The sequence below is a fragment of the Melospiza georgiana genome, chromosome 33 (genome assembly GCF_028018845.1).
Source record: "Melospiza georgiana isolate bMelGeo1 chromosome 33, bMelGeo1.pri, whole genome shotgun sequence".
NCBI lineage: Eukaryota > Metazoa > Chordata > Aves > Passeriformes > Passerellidae > Melospiza > Melospiza georgiana.
Genome location: NC_080462.1, coordinates 3,422,293 through 3,439,796, shown reverse-complemented (window position 1 = coordinate 3,439,796; position 17,504 = coordinate 3,422,293). Strand labels below are relative to the sequence as shown.

At 42.0% G+C, this 17,504-nt stretch overlaps 1 long non-coding RNA gene across 7 annotated transcripts; it reads right to left on the bottom strand.

Annotated features, from left to right (window-relative positions):
* Positions 1 to 6,877: 6,877 nt before the first annotated feature.
* Positions 6,878 to 16,796, bottom strand: LOC131095333 (uncharacterized). Of its 7 annotated transcripts, none has more exons than XR_009115848.1 (6): positions 16,725 to 16,796; positions 15,550 to 15,671; positions 10,891 to 10,955; positions 9,109 to 10,276; positions 8,208 to 8,991; positions 6,878 to 7,058 (listed from the first exon to the last, which is right to left on the bottom strand). It is a non-coding gene; the product is annotated as an uncharacterized LOC131095333 (long non-coding RNA). The 7 variants fall into 7 exon arrangements; XR_009115846.1 differs by having other exon boundaries at positions 15,550 to 15,650; XR_009115849.1 differs by lacking the exons at positions 15,550 to 15,671; positions 16,725 to 16,796 and adding an exon at positions 11,485 to 11,781 and having other exon boundaries at positions 8,208 to 8,607; positions 8,716 to 8,991.
* Between the last annotated feature and the right edge of the window lie 708 nt (positions 16,797 to 17,504).

The following is a 17,504-nucleotide window of genomic DNA, read 5'->3' as shown; positions in this document are numbered from 1 at the left end:
AGCAGCGCCCGCGCCGCCTCTGCCGCCCTTGGCCGGCCCGGCCCGGCTCCGCTCGGCTCCGCACGGCTCGCACCGGCGCGGCTCCGCCACTGCCGCCCTCGGCCGGCCCGGCCGCGCCGAATGCCCCGTGCGCCCCGGCAGCTGCCCGGGCCGTGCCAGCAGCGCTCCCGAGCGGGAACGTTCCGCGCCGGGCCGCGGGCACGGGCAGCGCCCTCCAATGCAGCGGCACAGCCCCATTGCAGCCCTGCAAACGCTGCCGGAGCTGCGGCTTCCCGCAAGCCAGCCCCGAAACCGCAGACGGGGCGCACCTCACTTCAACAAGGGCAAAGAAATGTGTTCTCCCCTCCAATTTCACCCCCTAGGAGAGCAGAAAAGAAGGGGCGCTCCCCAAATGAAAGCCTTCGACTGATGGGAAAGGGCGATTTCGACCTCCATTCAAACCCTTGAAAAGGAGGGACACCAGGGCTGCCCCCTCCATTTAAACCCGAGGGTGGTGCAAATGGGGTGGCTGCCTTCAAATCAAACCCATAATACCACAAGAATACTTTTCCCATTCCCCTTAGAATAGAACGCAGGGATTCCCTGTCACCCCCGGGATACCCCTAACAGCCTGGAAAAGGCAGCTTTTCCTGCAATCAACACCCTTAAAACCACAAGTGAAGAGGGATTCCCTCAGGTCAAACGCAGACAATAAAAGAAGAGGAGCCGCTTCCTTCTCCTTAATCCCTTTTGTCCTCACAAGCTCCACTTTTGTTCCTGGGGAACCGGGGAGGGACTGGCAAGATGAAATTGCAAAGGGGAAGGAGAAAATTCCCCGCTCCGAACCCACACGGGCTCACCTGTTCGGCCGCTGCTCCCCGGCACAAAGATTCGTCCCTCGGCACCTCCTTTAAGCGATGCTCCACGTACCCAAGCGCGAATCCAGGTGTTGCCCCCGACCCTGTGGGAAGCTCTCGCAGTCCTTCCATGAGACAGCGCCGGGAGCGCCCCATAAACCCCTCCACTCAGCAGCTCCATGCAAAAGGGAGCTGAGGCAAAGCCTCCCCCTAAAACAGCCTCGCCCCGGCAGGAGCCGGCCCCTCATCATCCTCACACTCACACCTGGGCTGCTCCGAGCCCCCACCATCCTCACACTCACACCTGGGCTGCTCTGAGCCCCCATCATCCTCACACTCACACCTGGGCTGCTCCGAGCCCCCATCACCGTCACACTCACACCTGGGGTGCTCCGAGCCCCCATCATATATTTTTCATATTTATAGTCGCATGTATATTTAGAATTTATATTACTGTATAATAAAAATTATATTATATATTGCATCTCTTCATGTTACTTACATAGGTTTCTATTTCTATTCATCGTTTGGTATTATATCTTTATATCTCTATATATTTATTATATATTTCTGTATGTCGATTTACATTTCTATAGTACTTATATTATTTAAAATAAAACCCCTGCCTCTAACGAAATAAAAAGCAAAAACAACCCTTTCTTTAAAACACATTTAAAATTTTAAAAATAATTTTGTTTGTCATAATTTTATTCACATCTATATTTGTAATTTTCATTTGTTATATTTATAGATATTATATATATTGGAGAGAATACCTTTTTATATAATAATAGATATATTCTTTTGACACAATAGATTTCTTTTACTTATATTTATATGTATTAAATATTTATTGATATCGACATATATATATGATATATTTGGATTTCTAGTTTTATATTTTTTATGAAATCTCCAGCCTATACCCCAATAAAAGCCAAACAATCCCCAATTTATTTAAACTATATTTAAACATAAATCGTGTCACAGCTGCATTGCACAGCAGTGCCCCAAGCTAATTTGACACTTGTTCATCTCCTGGACCTGAATCTGAACCCGCTCACCTTGATCGCACCTGGCAGAACCGTTTTCGTACCTTTTTCTGGCATGTCTTGTTTTTGTTTTTTTTTGTCTTGAGTTTTTGTGGCCTTTATTGCCTCTCTTTCTTGCCTTGTTTTTTGGGGCTTTTACTCCCTTTTTCCTTGATTTTTTTCTGGCACTTCTTGGGGTTTTTTCTTCGTTTCTTCTTGCCCATCTTGTTGGGTTTTTTTGGTTTTTCCTTGCCCCCCTTGGGGTTTTTTTTTCAGGTGTTTTGGTTTTTTTTTTTTTTTTCCTTGGATTTTCTTGGCCTTCTTTTTTTTTCTTTTCTGGATTTTTTCTTCCCCATCTTGGTTTTTAGTTCTGATTTTATTTCTTGCCCATTTTGGGGTTTTTCTCTGGTCTGTTTTCAGGGATTTTTCTTGCCCATCTTGGGTACTTTTCTGTTTTGTTTTGTTTTTTTTTTTTTTTTTTTTTCTCTGCCTTTCTTACGGTTTTTTCCGGTTTATTTTTTTTTTCTGGGATTTTTCTCGCCCATCTTGGGGGTTTATTCTGGGCTTTTTCATGCCCATCTTGGGGTTTTCTTCAGCGTTTTTTTCTTGCTCATCTTGTTCTTGTTTTTCGGGTTTTTTTTCTTTTTTTTTTTTTTTTTTTTTGTCTTTATTTTGTTTTATTCCTGTTTTTATTTCTGTGGTATTTCTGGGATTTTTCTTGCTCATCTTGGATTTTTCGGGGAGGGGGGTTTCTCACCCATCCCGAGGTTTTTTTTTTTTTTTATGTGGGTTTGTTTTTTTGGTTTTTTTTTTTTTTTTTTTTTTTGGTTGGTTTTTTTTTTTTCCGTAGGTTTCTCCTTGCCCTCCTGGTTTTTGGGTTTTTTGTCTGTCTTCCTTCCTTCCTTCCTGTCCTTCCTTCTTTCTTCCTTTCATTTCCTTTCCTTATTTTCTTTTTTTCTTTTTCTTTCTTTCTTTCCCTGCATTTCTAATCTTGGTTTTCCTTTCTAGCTTTAGAATAAAAAAGCAGCAGTAGTAACTTTCAGGCTACCTGGGAGTAAAAAAAACTCCAAAACGAAAATGATTTAAAGAAAACGATTTATTCCCTGGGAGCCTGAAATTTTCTACTGCTGCACGTGACATAGAGCTTTTATTCCCTCTTATAGATAGTTGATATTTTATACTTTATACAGCGCCCCCTGCCGTCTGCACAGGCGCACTGCATGCGGCTATCGGTTCCAGTCGGCTATCATCGGCTCTTGGTGTAAACTCGGCTGTTTTCGGCCGCACTGGGCTCTTCGGTTCATGTCGGCTGTTCCCGGCCGCAGTCGGCTCTTCGGGGAAACTCGGCTGTTTTCGGCCGCAGTCGGCTCTTCGGGAAAACTCGGCTGTTTTCGGCCGCAGTCGGCTCTTCGGGAAAACTCGGCTCTTCCCGGCCGCAGTCGGCTCTTCGGGGAAACTCGGCTGTTTCCGGCCGCAGTCGGCTCTTCGGGGAAACTCGGCTGTTTCCGGCCGCAGTCGGCTCTTTGGTGAAACTCGGCTGTTTTCGCCCACACTCGGCTCTTCGGAACTATTCGGCCCGGCTCGGCTCCCTCAGGGCGGGAAAGCGGACGCGTGAGGACCCCGGCACAGCGAGGCATTTACCCAGATGCCTGTCACAAACCCGCCGAAATACGCCCGCCCGCGGCGCCCCTGAGCCCACAGCATGTCTCGAGTACACATGAAACGCCACAGAAAAATCCGTCGGGGCCGCCATGACGTCGGTATTCCGTGCAGGCAGTGCAGTTAAACACCCACACGGTCCTCCACTTCCCCGCCCTTTTCGCCGCCATGCTGAGAAGGTCAACCAAAACTCCGCGACATCGGCCACGCGCCACTCCCAAGGTGGCGGCCTCTCGCTGCACGGCTGCAGTACCGCGCCCTGCCCACGAGATGGCAGCACTGCCGCCCGCCCCGGCCGGGGGCGCAGCGCGCCTCGGGGCTCCGGCAGCGAAGGCGGCAAAAAAGAACAGGGGCGACCCCCGCCGAAAACTGCTCTGAAATAAATGCCCCAAAACCGGGAAGAGGGGAAAAAAACTTCTGCCTCTAGCCTAATAGGATAAAAGACAAAACAAAACAAAACACAACACAAAAAAAAAAAACAAAAAAAAACAAAGAAAAAAAAACCCCAACAATTTCTTTAAAAAAATATTTAAATATTTTTAAAATATTTTTTCATATTGATATTCACATTTCTATTTACAATGTATATTGATGTACACTGTCCATTTACACATTTCTTTTTATAAATACATTTCTATTCGATATTGCATATATCCCTACAACTTAAATTTATTTGTATATTTTTATAAATATTTTTACATAGTAAGTATATATTTCTGTTACGATTTTTACTTCTGTAACACTTGGATTATTTAAAATAAAACCTTTGCCTCCATCCAAAATAAAGCCAAAAAGAACCCCTTTCTTCAAAACTGTATTTAAATATTTTTTTAAATTCTATTTTTCAGGTTCATATTCACATTTACATTTAAAATGTATACTTATGTATACTGTTATTTGTATTCTTCATTACATCTCTTCCTATTATTTGTATTTATTTATATTTTGTGTTTATATATATATTTATATCTTGATTGTATATCTCAATATTTAGAAATATATAACAATAATATCTACATTCATATTATTTAAAATAAAAACCCTGCCTCTAACACAAGAAGAATAAAAAAAAAACCCAACCCTTTGTTTTAAACAATATTTAAATAGATTTTATCCTCATGTTCAATTTTTATATTCATATTTGTATTTATAATGTATATTAATGTCTATTGCTTACTTATACATTTATCTTTACCAATGTCAATTTATTAATAAATTTATATTCTAGATTACATCCGATGCGAGTAGGTATTTATATTTTTTATATATTTTTATTCATAATTTTTATATTGATTAAATATTTCTGCGTCAAGATTTTTACTTCTGGAACACTTATAATATTCAAAATAAAAACCCTGCCTCTACTTAAATAAAAGCCAAAACATTCCCTTTCTCTTAAACCATATTTACATATTTTTACATTTATATTCCCATTGATAATTTATATTGCCATATAATGTTATTTATATTCTATACTACAACTCTTCATATTACTTACATATATTTATATTTAAATTTATAGTCATAGTTTAGCAACTTCTCTTTATATATTTACTATATATTTCTATCTTAAGATCCACATTTCTATATCACTTATATTATTTAAAATAAAACTCCTGCCTCTAACCAAATAAAAACCAAGGATACCCCATTATTTGAACCAGATTTAAAATTTAGGAAGTAAATTTATTTTTCAAAATTATAATGATATTTATATGGATATTTTTATTTATTTTATTCATAGATATTATATATATTAGAGAGAATACCTTCTAATATAATCATAGATATATATTTTCCGTATTATATATATTTTTACTTATATTTATTTAAATTAAATATGTATAGATATTTGTATTTCTATATATATTTGTATATCTGAATTTATATTTTATTTCTATCATTTATTTAAAATTCCCAGCCTATAACCTAAAAAAAAAACCCAATTTACTTTAACTCTATTTAAATATTTTTATATCTACAATCTATATTTATTTATCTTTGTGTATATATATATATATATATAAAATAGACAATCATTTATCTATATGATGTTACAATTATATACTATGTATTTTAGTTTTATGTATGTATCTGTTATCTATATTTATGTTTACCACTCTAATGTTATATTTATTTTTAAATGTATATTTATTTCTGTTTTCATCTCTATATTAAACCATGTCAGTTCATTAACCCGACGCACCAGAGCCACAACAATACTGTACCTTTGTCAGCACCGGCACGCAGCACACGCCCATCCCATCGCAGCGCAGCAAAACAAAACCTGTTTCTATTACTAACGGAACAAACATCCCACAACGTCATTGAACCCTAATAAAAACTCAAATAAACCTAACTGTAAATAAATTTTAAATCCCACTATAAAGTGGCCCAAAACCTCCGCACATGCTCATCATAAACTTCCTCCTAAAATGATATCTCAAAAACCCCAAAAAACTCAAACACACCTTGAAAATGACACAACTGCTAATAAAAACTAACACCCAATAAAAATTAAATCAAACCAACTCACTAGACTCAAAACTGCACAACTGACCCTAAACATTACTAAAAAAAGTCCCCAAAGCTCTACCTTTATGCTAATGCACAAATAATAACCTATGATCTACCAAAGTTATTTGAAAAAATTAAAAAAAATAATTAAAACCATGAAAATAAAAAACCTAAACTATTAAAATACTAAAAAATATCACTACTAAATTAAAAAACATATTGCCTATAAAAACCCACCATATAAATGCTCCTGTCCCAAAAAATAAAAATAAAAAAAACTATCCAACCAGAAAGAAATCAGAACTTAGGAACACCAAAACCATAATGTTCAAAAGGTCACACCACATCCCTTATCATACACCAACTACAAACAAGATAAAACAATACAATGAATTCTTAAAAACCACCTTAAAACCACTACACTGAAAAACATTTCAAAAATTAAAAACTGCATCTAACAAAAGCCATCTAATAAATTCACACCCAAAACTCCAGCAGCCCAGCTGGCCCTACCAAAGCTCTAGGTTTAAACATACAGTAAACAAAACCAAAATCCCAGTAATACCCATCAGAAATCTATGAAAGAACCCTACTGAAATTAATCCTGCCTCAAATACAAACCAACCCATCCAGAAAGTCAGCTTCACTCAAAAAACAATTTACACAGAGTTAATAATACCAAGAAATAAAACAACACACCATATACCACCAATGCATATCATAGTGAAGGAAAAAAAAAACACTACATTTTTTCCTTTTTGTTTTTTAAACTAACTTCTTTTATTAGCTAGAACAAAAGCTTTTGCCAGGACTGTAGCAACAACAACTACTTCTTTTTCTTCTTCTCCTTCTGAAATGTCCCTTCTCACTCCCAAATTCCTTTCAACTCCTGAGTTTACATCCAAGCAAAAAGCAAAATTCGTGCACTCGTGCGTTCGCTGCTCCTGTCAGATTCTCTGTTTCCCTCCACATCTTCTTACACTTTCAGTCCTCACGCTGTCCCGCCGTGATGAGTCTGACAGAAGAATTGGCACATGTTAACAGAGCATTTCCCTCCCTCCCTCCCTCTGCTTTCCTCAGCGCATTTCAATCCATCCCAGGCCTGCAGTGATGCACGCTCACCCCAAAGCTCACAGCAAGCATGCAGCAGCTCAGGCTCACTCGGCTCCAGGGCCCAGAGCCTGCAGGCCCTGCAGCTGCCACACGGATGGACCTGGTTCCCGCCCCGGGTGCCCAGAGGGAAACCTGAGGGCAGGCGTCCGCCCCGAGGGGGCACCCGCAGCCCCGGGCAGGCATGGAGTCGCCGGCTGCTCTCTGGGGACGAGACCCTCCCTGCAGGCCACACTGCCTCGTCCTCTCCCTCCCTGTGGGACAGGCACCTCCAGGGTCTGTGACCAGCCCCCTTCCGCCAGCATCCAGGGGCTCTGTCAGAGCCACAGGGCTCAATTCGTGGTGAGTACCGATGGCACGCAAACGGCAGCCCGAGGAAATCGTGTTCTGGGCTCTAAGTGCTTGGGACAGGGTCTGATTTTTTGTTTTGTACTTGTATGATGATTAGTACAGCAGGGCTCTGATGGATGACATGGCAACACAGAATTAAAAACTCCTCGATAGGATTACATCGACTTCTAGGAAAAGACAAAAGCTTAGGACCCTTCTGAAATCTACTTTTAATCCAAAGCACGGGGATTGTCAGCATGCTGCACCTTCCAGCTTTTCAAAGCAGCTTCCCTCTGAAGACCAGGAAACATTGATTTCTACAGAAACAATGGGCAACCCCCAGGCTAATCTCAGCACTACTGTTTAATAGGGGACCTGCCAGCGTGCCAGTCCAGCTTCAAGTGTGCTTTACTTCAGTCTAACATCCCCACACAATTCTTCTCACATCTCCCAACCCTGACATCTTATTTTCCCCTAAAGCTTCTCTTCATTAGCAATTTCCAAGTAACATGGTATTTTTACAACATTCAAAAATGTCATGCTGGACTGTGCTAGAGAGTACTCTGCAAATATAAGCTTAGCAAAGTTTGAATTGACTTGAACAGAGAAAAAAACTACAAGTGAACACCTACACCTGCCTACAAAGAGCCAACAAGCCCCTGGCAGCTGCCAGCATCAAAGCACAGCGGATGTTTCTAATACAGGGTAAGGATAACAATATCACCTTCTGTTCTCTCCAGCTTCTTTTCCCTGCAGTCATATTTTGCTTCTTATGATTTTTTTAGTCTCTGTATCTTCTTGGACAGCACCGAGCCCGACGACAAGGATACGAGAGTCTTTCCCTGCCGGACAGAGAGAACCAGGAAAACAGTTAAAAAAAGAACAGGGCAGTTTGAAATTCATACTTGCAACGAGAAGCAGCGCCTAACCAACAGAACAAAAGTAAACCAAGCATGACACCTCCCTGGGGACAGAAGACTTATAAACACTCCAGGATTTACAATTCTAGCGACCATCCCCTTCAGGACAGCAGCCAAGTGTCCCATGGGGTGGTGCTGCACCAAAGAACCATCTGAGAGGTTCCAAAGAGTGAAATGCACAATATTTTGCAAAGACAAAAAATCCTGCAAAATAACAAAAATACAATAGATGTAAACTACAGGGCAAGAGTACAAGTGTTACCTTTGGCAGCTGGAACCATCCAGGTGAGCACCTGATAACTGGATCCTCACCAGAGTTTGAACCCTTCAGGACACAGAAGGGTTTTCCCCAGAAACTTCACAGACTGAGTTTTGACAGAAGCACGCTCGCCGGATCCTCAGAAACGTCGCCCATTCTCCAGGCGTCTGGAGAGAACTGCAAATGGCTCTCACGTAGTTGGAGCTGGTTCTGTAAGGTCTCAGGGTGAATTTCACCAGATGCAACTGAATTGGGCAACTCCCAGTGAGACAGAAGGAACCCAAAGCTTGTTTTACCCAAACCTTGGGTAAGCAGAGCTGCAGCAAATACTGAGGAAACAGACATAACAGGGTAAAAATAATAAAACTATTGCTTTTTCTTTAATCTTGCCTTTTTTTTTTTTATTCAGATGAGCAAAACAATGAAGGAGAAGGTGAAAAACTCACCATTACTGAACATTTCATCATCTGTAAGCTGAGCATCCTTAGCATAGAGGACTCCAGAGTTAAAATTCACTGATCCCTGGGAAATAAAACCAAATATATGACAAACAGTCAAACAGAAGGCGTAAAAATTTGTTTCCTCTTCGGACTTTCAAGTACGTATCTTTGTATATATCCTACACATTACAACATACACTTTACACCATCTCCTAATATATAATAATTTACCTTTAAACTTTGATAGTATAGTGTGGAGAAATGGCTCCATGACAGAGGTCACGCAGACATTCGCTCGTTAGCCGACCAGGAGCTGGGAAAGTACCGAACACAGGTATTTTTGAGTTTTGCACCTGCAAGACAGCGTGTGCCTGGGCCTAGCTGGGTAGGATAACAAGTAGACAGAGAGACGTGGGAAATAGGGAATGTAGGCCCAAAGGAATGAGGAAGAGTTGATGGTATAGTTTAACCAATAGATCGCTTGGCTTACAGAATATTCATAAGCTTATTATGTGCTCTATAAGTGTCTGATACTCTCTGCAATAAACATAGCTTGCTGATCTCATATTGAGTGTCCGAGTCTTCCCTCACCCAAGAGTATAGCATAAAATTATTAACTAAAATTGGTGATCTATTATTATTAAGTTGTGCTTAAAGTTATTTTTGCTGTCATGTTCAAAACAATTTTTTTTTTTTTACTGTAATGAATGAGCAATTGATCTCAAAGTCATCACAAGCCCATCAAAAAAACAAAGCTCTATTCACCGGGCAGGTCTGTGAGCTAGAGGGTAGTTAGGCTTGTACTTACCTCTTGCTCTTCACGAACCAATAAATCCTGTCAACAAAACCAGGATCTTTAGCCCACTCCTATTAAAGATTCTACAAGGATGATGGTTTGATTTGTGTTTAGAAGTTTAGATTTAAAATGGCCAGTTCAATGGATAAATAAAGACAGTTGAAGTAGTATTACTTTACTCTTATTATTATTATTATTGGTATTAGTATTATCAGCTACTGGAAGAAACAAACCAGTAGTATCTATACTTAATTACTTCTATTTCCAGAAAACAATAAAGAAAAAGAACCAAACCAAAAAAAGTCACTTCCTACCTTTTGTATCTCAGGATGATGAATTTCTCTTGGGCACTTCTCCAATTTATCAAGACTCATAGCACTGAAAGGCAAACAAAACAGTGCTTTATAGAAGGCCAAGTGCATGTTTCAAGGCGGAACCACCAACTGACTGCAGTGACAGCAGTTACAACATGAATCAGTCCAAGGGCCTCTCTTAAATGGAATGGAATGTTTTGTGGAACTGCCATTTCTTTCCCAAAATACTAACTTCCAACACTTCCTAAACTTATTTTGCATTTTAAAAACAGAAATTAGTAAGACTCTGTGTGGACATCAGGTTTATTTCCTTCTAATGCACAGAGCTCTGTTCCATCATCCTTCACTTTGGCTCTACACAGAATCATGGTGAGCTTTTTAGGAGTGCTCAATAATCAATTCTATTTCTTTTCCTAGTTCTCTCTCTTCTTCAATAATTCAAGGCAAGTCAAATGAAAAATGACAAGTTCAGCATCAGAGTCACACTTTTCCCCTTTGTCTGCTCAAGAACAGGCTTTAAATCCACTTATTGCTGCCTTCAACGATTCAGACTTGCAAAACCATTCTTACATGTTTTACAGGTTTATCATAAAACCCACAGAACACAAGCTCTGAATTACAGGAAAAGGTAATTCACAGGCAAATATCTAAACTGATTACTTATTTGAAAACACATACCTTAATTCAGATTTCACCCAGAATGTTTCTGTGGGACACTAAGGGAGACATATTTTGTGAGTACCCTGTAAACGAGAAAAGCTAGCATAGATTACAGGACATACCCACTTTTTCTGCATATTCAAATAGAATTATTAATAAAAACAATTAAGTTTTAAAAGAAGGAAGATAACCAAGGTAATTTTACTCAGCTATATTTACTCCCGATTTAGAGAAAAAAAAAAAGGCCCGGGTGCTGCAAAGAAAAAAAAAGTGAACCACAAACGCTTACAGTAGAATTTTAAAACAATCGCTTGGATGAAAGAATCCCATGGTACGTGAAGTAGAAAAAAAGTGAAACCACTATCAGACCTGCCTATTTTCTCACCACTGTACAAGAAAATCCTAAAAGCAGTATGAAGTCACTGCCTAAAACCGGTCATGGGATGTAACCAAGAACAATTTAGGCATTTGCTAATCTAGACAGAAACCTTTTCTGGATGCTAGTGTCAAATCACAAGTTTTGTCTCTCAGAAGCTCGACAATGCTGGAAAGCATTTTCCCCGGGGCTCGGGAGGGCAGGGGCGGAAGCGGGGGTGACTTTGCAGCTCGCACCTGTGCCATCCGAAGCACACAGCCCGCCCGCTCCCTGCGCTGGGCATTCTCCCGGCCATCTCTGGCTTTACCGCCCAGCGCCGCTCCATCCGCTGTCACGGCACAAAGAGCCACGAGCACTAACGCAGGCAGCAGCCCCGTCATGCCGGCGATACCGCAGCGCTCCCTGCTCGCAGCGCCCAACACGCGGCGGAGCCGCCTCCGCCCGCAGCACCGGCAGCAGCCCGAGGGAGACGGCTGCAGCTCGGGGGCTCCTCCGGCGCCTCCGCCAGCCCGAGGGCGGCCGCCCCACCGGGACCGCGGCAGCGCCCGGCGCCGCTCGCCCGGGGCGGCTCCTGCAGCTCCCGGCCCGCGGCAGCAAAGCACCGCCTCGCCCTCCGCCATCGGCGGGCGGCAGCGCCCCCGCCCCCGGCACCGCTGAGGGAGGCCGAGGAACCGGGCGGACGCTCATTCCGCGCTGCTCAGCACCGGGCGGGCGGCCAGACGGAGGCTTCGCCCCTCCAGCGTCGCTGACCCGCGCGGGAGAGGCGCCGGCAGCTGCCCGCGCACAGCCCCGCGCGACCGCCTGGCACGCCAGCCACTCATGTGCCGCGTCGGCCGTTGCGTCACACGCCGCGCCGGCAGCACGGCCTGCCGGGAGTTGTAGTCTCGGGCTGGCAGCCACAGCTCCGTCCCCCGCCACCGGCAGCTGCAGTCCCTCCTGGGCATCAAACGGGTCCTTCGCCCCAGGGCGGGGAAGCACCTGAGGCAGCACCGCTCCTCCCGAATGCCCTCTCTTTTTCCCTCCAACTCTTTTTACTTTTTTCACTCTGTTTTTCACCACTTCCCTTCCCTCTTCCTCTCCTGCTTCCATTCCTTTCCTTTCCCTTTCCTTCCCTTCGCCTTTCTTGTATTTCTAATCTTGGTTTACCTTTCCACCTTTAGAATAAAAAAGCAGCAGTAGAAACTTTCAGGCTACCCGGGAGTAAAAAAAAAAATCCAAAACGAAAATGATTTAAAGAAAACTATTTATTCCCTGGGAGCCTGAAATTTTCTACTGCTGCACGTGACAAAGAGCTTTTATTCCTTCTTATAGATTGTTGATATTTTATATATATTTATAGTTTTTATTGATGCATTATATTAATAACTATATTTAATATGCACCTTATTCAAAAATATACGGAAATTATTTTTTAAATTATTTACCATATCTACTGCTACAACTTATTTTTCCTTATATTTCTAATTTTTATATAAATCTTTAATGTGTTTATGATATATTTCTATACTTATATTTCTACCTTTATATTATTTGTATTTGTAATTTTTACACTAAAACCCCTGCTTTGGCAAAAAAAAAACCAAAACCATCCATTATTTTAAACTACCTAATTTTTTTTTATATTTATATTTATCATAATATACAAAAAATGATAGATATAAATAGATAGGTATATCACATCCCTATTTATATCTATTTTATATCCATTTCCTCTAATATTTTTCATAAAATATATGCAGTATTACGTGTATTATATATTGTATCAATTTATGTTATTTTACATTTACAATTTATTATTAATTTTTTATAGATCTCCATATAGTTGCAATAAATTTATATATTTGTATTTTTTTTGGGTTGTATTTACATTTATATTCTCTATTCATATATCTATAAACATACACAATACTCTATTAAAATTAGAGTAACTTATCATAACATATAATGACTTATGTTACATGTTAAATTTTAAAAATTGACCGAATATATAAAAATAAAATTGGCTCATTCCCATTGCTACACATCTATTTCTTTCGTTACAATATAGTTAGAGTCATAATTGCATATTTAAAATCCAATTCCTAAATGAAATGACAGAACAAACAGCATCAAATTCCCACCAATATCTTCCAAAAACATCAAGATACCTCCAACAGCCAAACAAATGTCAGCGAAAAAACAAAGAACACTCTTTTCAATAACAATTCTCATCACGACAGAAAAATGGAACCAAAATAAAAGAAAATCCTATAGAAACACACACAGCAAATTACAAAAAGTACTAAAAAAATGTCAAACCAATCTACTCAACTCAAGCCAGTGCCACTCACCCTGAACGACATTAATAAAAAAAAAACAAAAAAAAAAAAAAACAAAATTCTACCTCTACACTAACTCAAAGAATAAACAATCCTCTGTAAAGATAACTTTAAAACCTCAACGAATTAACAAAATGGAAAAACATCTCAACCACTAAAAACTAAGAAATTAACTACCCAAAATTAATAAATACTTTAAAAACCCACCATATAAATACCCATGTTCCCAAAAAAAACCCTGATAAACAATACTCAAATACATTAAAAAACAACAACAATAACAAAAAAAAAGAAAATAAAGAAACCAACAACGAGAATAATACCAAAAAACAGATAAACTTAAATCTGCAACAAAAAAATAATTCACAACTGAATAAACCCATAGTGCCTCAAGCTATCAAAATAAAAATACCACCTAGAAACAAACACAAAGACTAAAGACAAACGTAACCATAAACAATGTCCCCCAAATTACCCGTAACCATAAAACATACACTACAATCAAACAAACCAAACAAATAAAAGCCCTGGAAGACGATAAACACACATGCAATTATAAAGATTAAAAACCCGCTGCTATGAACGACAGGACGCTACCCCAAGCCCCCCAAAACAAACACTACACACTCACGCTAATAAAAGCCACCGCAACAGAATTAAAATGCGAACCGCTGCTTCACGCTACGACCCGTAAAAACCATTGCGCGCCCTTGTAAACATAACACCCCGGGGGAAAAAAAATCCGACTACAAAACCCAATCCAAAACAAACCATTATCATCCCTACCGGCACCGAGAACCGTGCCCACTCAGGAAAAACCCCATATCCCTTAGCGGACACCCGCTGCAAACCGAACCCAGCGATGCCATCAACGCCTCCAAAGCGCCTCCGAGCCACGGCACCGCCGAACTTGGAGCGGCCGAACCCCGCGCTCGCTGCCGGCCCCGGACGGAGCGCGGCTCCCGGCAGGAAAGCGGCTCCTGCGGCGGCCGCTCCGGCGCGCGGGGCCGGCGCCGTCCCGGGGAGCCCCGCCCGCTGCCCCTGCCCGGCGGGGCCGGCACCGGGCCCGGGGCTACCGGCGGCGCCCGAGCCCCGCGCCCGGAGCGGACGGAGCGGCCGGCACCACCCGGGCCGGCGCAGCAGCGCCCGCGCCGCCTCTGCCACCCTTGGCCGGCCCGGCTCCGCTCGGCTCGGCTCCGCACGGCTCGCACCGGCGCGGCTCCGCCACTGCCGCCCTCGGCCGGCCCGGCCGCGCCGAATGCCCCGTGCGCCCCGGCAGCTGCCCGGGCCGTGCCAGCAGCGCTCCCGAGCGGGAACGTTCCGCGCCGGGCCGCGGGCACGGGCAGCGCCCTCCAATGCAGCGGCACAGCCCCATTGCAGCCCTGCAAACGCTGCCGGAGCTGCGGCTTCCCGCAAGCCAACCCCGAAACTGACGCCGCAGGCGGGGATCACCTCACTTCAACAAGGGCAAAGAAATGTGTTCTCCCCTCCAATTTCACCCCCTAGGAGAGCAGAAAAGAAGGGGCGCTCCCCAAATGAAAGCCTTCGACTGATGGGAAAGGGCGATTTCGACCTCCATTCAAACCCTTGAAAAGGAGGGACACCAGGGCTGCCCCCTCCATTTAAACCCGAGGGTGGTGCAAATGGGGTGGCTGCCTTCAAATCAAACCCATAATACCACAAGAATACTTTTCCCATTCCCCTTAGAATAGAACGCAGGGATTCCCTGTCACCCCCGGGATACCCCTAACAGCCTGGAAAAGGCAGCTTTTCTTGCAATCAACACCCTTAAAACCACAAGTCAAGAGGGATCCCCTCAGTTCAAACGCAGACAATAAAAGAAGAGGAGCTGCTTCCTTCTCCTTAATTCCTTTTGTCCTCATAAGCTCCACTTTTGTTCCTGAGGATCCGGGGAGGGACTGGCAAGATGAAATTGCAAAGGGGAAGGAGAAAATTCCCCGCTCCAAACTCACACGGGCTCACCTGTTCGGCTGCTGCTCCCCGGCACAAAGATTCGTCCCTCGGCGCCTCCTTTAAGCGATGCTCCACGTACCCAAGCGCGGATCCAGGCGTTGCCCCCGACCCTGTGGGAAGCTCCCGCAGTCCTTCCATGAGACAGCGCCGGGAGCGCCCCATAAACCCCTCCACTCAGCAGCTCCATGCAAAAGGGAGCTGAGGCAAAGCCTCCCCCTAAAACAGCCTCGCCCCAGCAGGAGCCGGCCCCTCATCATCCTCACACTCACACCTGGGCTGCTCCGAGCCCCCAGCATCCTAACAGCTCACACCTGGGCTGCTCCGAGCCCCCAGCATCCTAACAGCTCACACCTGGGCTGCTCCGAGCCCCCATCACCGTCACACTCACACCTGGGGTGCTCCGAGCCCCCATCATCCTCACACTCACACCTGGTGCTGATCTGAGCCCCCATCATCCTCACACTCACACCTGGGCTGCTCCGAGCCCCCATCATATATTTTTCATATTTATATTCGCATGTATATTTAGAATTTATATTACTGTATAATAAAAATTATATTATATATTGCATGTCATGTTACTTACATAGATTTCTATTTCTATTTCTATTCATCGTTTGGTATTATATCTTTATATCTCTATATATTTTTTATATATTTCTGCATGTCGATTTACATTTCCATAGTACTTATATTATTTAAAATAAAACCCCTGCCTCTAATGAAATAAAAAGCAAAGACACCCCTTTCTTTAAAACACATTTAAAATTTTAAAAATAATTTTGTTTGTCATAATTTTATTCACATCTATATTTGTAATTTTCATTTGTTATATTTATAGATATTATATATATTGGAGAGAATACCTTTTTATATAATAATAGATATATTCTTTTGACACAATAGATTTCTTTTACTTATATTTATATATATTAAATATTTATTGATATCGACATATATATGATATATTTGGATTTCTAGTTTTATATTTTTTATTAAATCTCCAGCCTATACCCCAATAAAAGCCAAACAATCCCCAATTTATTTAAACTATATTTAAACATAAATCGTGTCACAGCTGCATTGCACAGCAGTGCCCCAAGCTAATCTGACACTTGTTCATCTCCTGGACCTGAATCTGAACCCGCTCACCTTGATCGCACCTGGCAGAACCATTTTCGTACCTTTTTCTGGCATGTCTTGGTTTTGTTTTCTTTTGTCTTGAGTTTTTGTGGCCTTTATTGCCTCTCTTTCTTGCCTTGTTTTTTGGGGCTTTTACTCCCTTTTTCCTTGATTTTTTTTGGCATTTCTTGGGGTTTTTTCTTCGTTTCTTCTTGCCCATCTTGGTGTTTTTTCTGGTTTTTCCTTGCCCCTCTTGGTTGTTTTTTTTTTTTTTTTTTTGTTTTTTTGTTTTTTTGTTTTTTTGTTTTTTTTTTCCCCTGGGATTTTCTTGTCCTTCTTTTTTTTTTTCTTTTCTGGATTTTTTCTTCCCCATCTTGGTTTTTAGTTCTGATTTTATTTCTTGCCCATTTTGGGGTTTTTCTCTGGTCTGTTTTCAGGGATTTTTCTTGCCCATCTTGGGTTCTTTTCTGGTTTTTTTTCTGGGTGTTCTTAGGGTTTTTTTCCGTTTTTTTTTTTTCTGGGATTTTCCTCGCCCATTTTGGGGTTCTATTCTGGGCTTTTTCATGCCCATCTTGGGGTTTTTTTCTGCGTTTTTTTCTTGCCCATCTTGTTGTTGTTTGGGTTTTTTTGTTTGTTTGGTTTTGGTTTTGGTTTTTTTTTTTCTGTTTTCTTTTTTCTGTGGTATTTCTGGGATTTTTCTTGCCCATCTTGGGGTTGTTTTTTGGGGGGGGGCGGTTTTCTCGCCCGTCTCGAGGTTTTTTTCTGTGTGTTTGTTTTTTGTTGGGTTTTTCTTCTTTTCTTTTTCCTTTTTTCCTCCCTAGGTTTCTCCTCGCCCATCCTGG